The following is a 6,000-nucleotide window of genomic DNA, read 5'->3' on the forward strand; positions in this document are numbered from 1 at the left end:
TTTATTTATTTTCCCGTCTGTATCATCTCAGTGAGCTTTTTTGAGGTTTTACGCATGCGCTAAGGTGAATTTAGTGTTTTCAGGTTTTTTCCAAAAGTTTCTCATCCACACTTCGGAAAATGCCTGAAAACGCTAAGTGTGGACGGTTTTCGTTTAAAAACGCTGTTTTCAAATGTATCCGGACTAATGTAGACGTAGCCTAAAACTCTTTAAGCTATTTTCTCTCCTAAACAGATTATTAACAAGTAAGGACAATGTTGCTGATCGTACAGCATTCTTCCTTTCATATCCATCCAATAAAAACAGAAGTGATTGAATGAGAATGAGAATTCACTAGTTCGCACCAGAGATGTTACAAATTGGAAGTGTGTTGCAGTCGTGGGTCATCGTTTCATTAGCAGTCCTGCTGCATCCATCATTAGCCAATCCTCCTGCCAGTGCAAATGGCCTGTCTCTGACACTAGCAATCCAAACAGCTGTAACCTGGCTAACCCAATTACTCCCCCAGCCAGCAGGGCTTGGAAATCCTCTAGGGACCCTGTCCGCTGGCCCTCCCTGCTGGTCGTACATTCACTTCAGGGGAAGTTTGAAAGGAAATGAATAACAAACAAAACCATAAAAAGCATTACTTTGTTTAGTTGTATACAAAAGGAACACAGAGGGAGGAAGAACCCAACCATATTTAACCTGATCTGATGTGTTTTAGTTGATCGGATCACAAGTGGATGAAGCTAAATACAGGTGTAAACGGGGTCTAAAACTTTTTGAGCTTGTCCACTTTTGACCACTTCCAGAGGAAGCACTTCCAGATTGCTTTCGTAGTGTAAACACTCATGTGGTCAAATATGTTTGAACAGCAACAAAAGACCATCCTACTCTCCACCTACTGACCTAACGCATAAACATTATGGGATTCGCGCTAGACTTACGGCCATATCATACATTTAGTGCAATGCAGAGCCAGGCGCAACGCAAGGGCATTTTTGCTATCTTCACCCCAACACAGTTATTATTTTCATGTACTGCGCCACATTGTTTAAATAGCAAATGTTATTTTGCAATAAAATATTGCAAAAACATATTTAGCAAATAGCAAGTTACATATATACTTTTGAGACATTCAATACATTAAGTGCATTTCTTTTTCACAAGGGACATTTTGGTATGTCCTTTTGAGATTTTGATCACCATTCACTTGCATTGTATGACTTTGCATTGACTAATATTCATTTGTTTTCTGTAAAAGAAAGTCATATACATCTAGGATGGTATTAGGGTAAGTAAATGAGTGAATTTTCGTTTTTTTCACCTTTAAATCTTGAAATCTCCTGGCAACCTCCCACAACTCCCTTTGTGCATTGTGGTGGTAAATTTAGTTTAGACCAGCACAACTCACGTTTTTCACTATTCGGTTCTGGCTTCCCTGGTATTCATACCATGCACATGAGTATCGACTTTAATAACTCAAACTTATCTACTGAGACATCTACCTTCCCTTTGGCTCTGTGCAAATACGCTCTGAGGTTGACATTGTGCCAAGGACTTCAAAGTAGCAATTTACAGCCAATATTACTGTGGAAGCCAAGCCATTATTATTAAGACCATGTAACTGGACCTAGTACACAAAAAGCTATTTTTTCCTGTTATTTAAGCATAATTTATACTATGTTTAGGCAGATAGGATGCATTGTGAACTCAGTCTATCCTCCCATCCTGTGCTTTTGTGCATGTGCACTGCTCATTTTTATCCATGCCCAGTACCAGTAAATTACTATGACTGTGTTCAGGCAATCCAATTTCTCTCCAGCGGTGTGCATCGACGCTCAGCAGTAATACAATTCCCCAAAATCACCAGCAACATGCAGGTTCTGAAAAGCATTTTCAGAGACAAAGGGAAACAAAGGAAATGGGGAGTCACTGGCTCATATGAGAGCAGAATTGGGAAAGGAGCACCCGGAGCCCTTGAAAGACCCTCTTACACTCAGCTGGAAAAGTCTTTGATCCGATCGATGTGTCAGTCACTTCACAGTCAAAAATGCAGCTTTTTATATGCGCTGAATTACATTTATGAATTATGGCAGATGCTTTTATGCAAAGTGACTTACATTGCAATTCAAGGTACACATTTACATTCTTATCAGTTCTTGCTTTCCCTTGGAACCAAACCCATGACCTTGGCGTTGCAAGCCCCAACACTGTTTGAGCTACAGGAAAGCTAATACTCGTTTTTAAGGAATTCTAAAGAATTAATCGTTTCTGATGCAATACCTCAAGATGCGCATAAAACAGGGTGATGGAAACATAGCTAGTGACCGCCCACTTTTTCAGTATTTCCTCATTATTTTTTCCAGAGATTAAAAAAATATTTAATAAAGAGTCTTGAGACAAACACCAACGACAATAATAATCACAAAATTTGAACTTTTTCGCCAACTTTTAAGCCAAAATTGTACACAAGAATGTGTACTTTTTTGATGGGGGAATGAACCACTGATCCCAAAGAGTATTGCAAATAATGTGAATGGAATAAAAATATAAAAAATATAAAACTACTGATTTATGGGTGTCAGGATTAGTTGTGTTGTGTGTTAGGGGCTGTTAACACGACACCGTTTTCAACTAAAAATTTATAAGTTTGTATGCTTTTTGGCCGGTTATTTAAACAACAACAGCGTTTTGGGTGCCTGGAACGTAAACTTTTGAAAACGGGTTTCAAAATGCAAGTTTTTGAAAAAGATCTCAGTGTAAACAACAAAAACGCACACCTCTGAAGACAATGACGTCATGCACATGTGTATTACGTGTTCAATCGTGTTTCATCGCCATCTAATGGTCTGGAAGAAGAATACAGGGTTTAGTTGTTTTCGCGGTCCGTGTGAATGGGAATAGTTTTGACAATGGTGTCATCTGTAAGCTGAATTTAAGCATATCGTTGTCGTGTTAACGTACCCTTAGTTTCATTCATGCTGTCAGGGATTCTGCATTCCGGACGAGGGTGGGTAGGTCATTCCACCAGCATGGAACCGTGAATGAGAATGTTCTGGACAGTGATTTTGTGCCTTGCTGTGAAGGCACCACGAGCCGTCGCTCCTTGGCCGATCGTAGGCTTCTGGTAGGGATGTAGACCCGTAGGAGCGAGTGAAAGTAGGAGGGAGCTGAGCCGGTGGACAATCTGTAAGCAAGTGTCAGCGCCTTGAACTTGATTCGAGCAGCGAGTGGTAGCCAATGCAGGGAGATGAACAGCGGAGTGACGTGGGCCCTTTTGGGCTCGTTGAAGACAAGACGAGCAGCAGCATTCTGGATCATTTGTAAGGGTTTAGTTGCACATGATGGAAGACCAGCTAGAAGAGCATTGCAGTAATCAAGCCTAGAAATAACCAGGGCCTGGACAAGAAGTTGTGTTGCATGCTCAGTTAGGAAAGGCCTGATCTTCCTGATGTTGTGCATTGCAAACCTGCATGATCGAGCTGTCTTTGAAATGTGGTCTGTGAAGGTTAGCTGGTCATCAAAGATTACTCCAAGATTTCTGACTGGCCTTGATGGGGTGATTGAGGATGAGTCTAACTGGATAGTGAAGTCGTGCTGTAGAGACGGATTGGCAGGGAGAACGAGAAGCTCAGTCTTTGCCAGATTGAGCTGCAGGTGATGTTCCTTCATCCATGCCGAGATGTCCGCCAGACAGCTAGAGATACGTGCAGCTACTGTGGGATCGTCTGGTTGAAATGAGAGGTAGAGCTGGGTGTCATCAGCATAGCAATGGTAAGAGAAACCATGTGCCTGTATGATGGGTCCCAGTGATCTGGTGTAAATGGAGAAGAGGAGGGGTCCAAGGACTGACCCCTGGGGAACCCCTGTGGTCAGTTGATGTGCTTTGGATACCTCGCCTCTCCATGCGACCCTGAATGACCTACCTGTGAGATAGGACTCAAACCAGTGGAGGGAAGATCCAGTGATGCCCAGTGATGAGAGGGTGGACAGAAGGATCTGATGATTCACATTGTCAAAGACAGCTGACAGGTCTAGGAGAATGAGAACTGATGATTTGGAAGCAGCTTTGGCGATCCGCAGGGTTTCTGTGACTGAAAGTAATGCGGTCTCGGTCGAATGCCCTTTCTTGAAGCCAGATTGGTTAACATCCAGCTGGTTATTCAGAGACAGGAAAGATGATACTTGGTTGAAAGCAACTCGTTCAAGTGTTTTTGCAATGAAAGGTAGGAGAGAGACAGGTCTATAATTCTCTAGAAGTGATGTGTTTAATGTTGTTTTTTTAAGCAGTGGGGTTACCCGAGCCTGCTTAAATGCTGTAGGAAAAATGCCAGTATGGAGGGATGAGTTGATGATGTGTGTGAGTGCTGGTAGAAGTGTGGGAGAGATGGCTTGACGAAGGTGTGAGGGGATGGGGTCTAGAGGGCAGGTGGTATTTATACTCCGTTTCATTCAGCTTATGGTCGTTTCTCGTCTTTAGTGTGTGTAGTTAATGTTATGTGTCTCTATGCCTTTGTCAATGTATTCTCGTCGTGTTCATTAAACAAGTTAGTATTTGATCTTCATTGTCATGATTCTGAACTACCACATCAGTTCTGACAATAGGTCTTGTTCACTACAAAAATGTGGGTTGGAAATCTGTGTACAGGCTTTTTCACAAACAAATCGTTATTCATCAACTTTAATTTTAAAATGTATTATAAATGTATAACATTTTTGAAACAACTGGTTTAAATAATTACAAAACCTCTACAGTTTACATCTACCACCACTGACAGTTTTATCCGGCAAACATTAATGGAAACATGCCTGTTCAAACAAATCAAACCCAATAAAAAGGATTAATTTCATCACAGTAAGAAGACACCGAACATGTCCTGCCATTAGAAAGTGTAAATGTAAATGTACTTACATTATATTACCCAGTACTTTCTAGGTAAGTACACTGTAAGTACTGTACTGTAAAATTAAGCGTTTCCAAAGTGTCTTATGGACGGATATAAATGTGTAAAGTCTTTGTACTTAAAGGTGAACTCCGTGCAATTTTTAAGTTAATCTTGATCGTTAGACCTTTGTGAGTACTGACTATAGAAAAAAAAAACGAACCGGATTGGTGCTTGCTACTCGGAGCTGCGACCGCGAATGCCCAGAGCTCCCACCCAGCTAAAACGGCAGCTATGGGGGCATGGACATAAAGAGCGTTTTTGAGCCTCTTAACAGACACAAAATGCAATTAAAATGTCTGTCCAACATGAACAGGGACCCTACATGTAAACAAGATACGTTTAGCAACTTAGCCATTGTTTCAACTCACCTAAATAGTCTTTTAGACGGCAAGATGTAGTCTCGCGCTGCAGTCCCGTGCTGTAGCCGGAAAAGGTAAACAATGTCCAGGTGGGAGGAGCGTTGATCATGTGCGACGAGTTAAGATTAGAGTTGCTTACAAGTGAAGAAGAAATGGTTCGTGTTTGTGCCTTTCCGAATTGTGGCAACAGAATGCGAAAATATAAGAGCTTAAATTTTCATTGTCTTCCTTTTCATGACCTCGAGATTCTGCAGTTGTGGCTAGTTGTACTTCAACTTGATGTGCAAACTCCCGTAGAAGTACTACGCGCTAAAGATTACCGCATTTGCAGCGAATACAATTACAATACAATTACAATTCAAGTCGAAGAAGCTAGTGAAATAATTAAAGATTAAATAATTTACTATTATTACTACTATAATTAAATAATGTAAATAAGACTACAAAAACATTCATGCACATCTCTCCTCATGCCGTGTGTGCCCAAATGGAAGGATAAATTAGTTTAGTTTAGTTTATTTAGTTTTTAATAACGTGGACAGTCCCTTTTTGAAAGAAAAAGAGCAGCTTTAGCCTCTACGGCTAATTTCCAGCTGTAGTCCCCGGACAGTTGTCAATGGGCAAACATCAGTAAAATATGTTACAATTATATTTACAGCAGGACTTATCAAAAAGGGGACAGACATACTAAACATGTGACACACAATTCA

This window comes from Siphateles boraxobius, unplaced genomic scaffold (assembly GCF_051911475.1).
Source record: "Siphateles boraxobius isolate OS27281-9 unplaced genomic scaffold, OSU_SipBor_1 6, whole genome shotgun sequence".
Taxonomy (NCBI): Eukaryota; Metazoa; Chordata; class Actinopteri; order Cypriniformes; family Leuciscidae; genus Siphateles; species Siphateles boraxobius.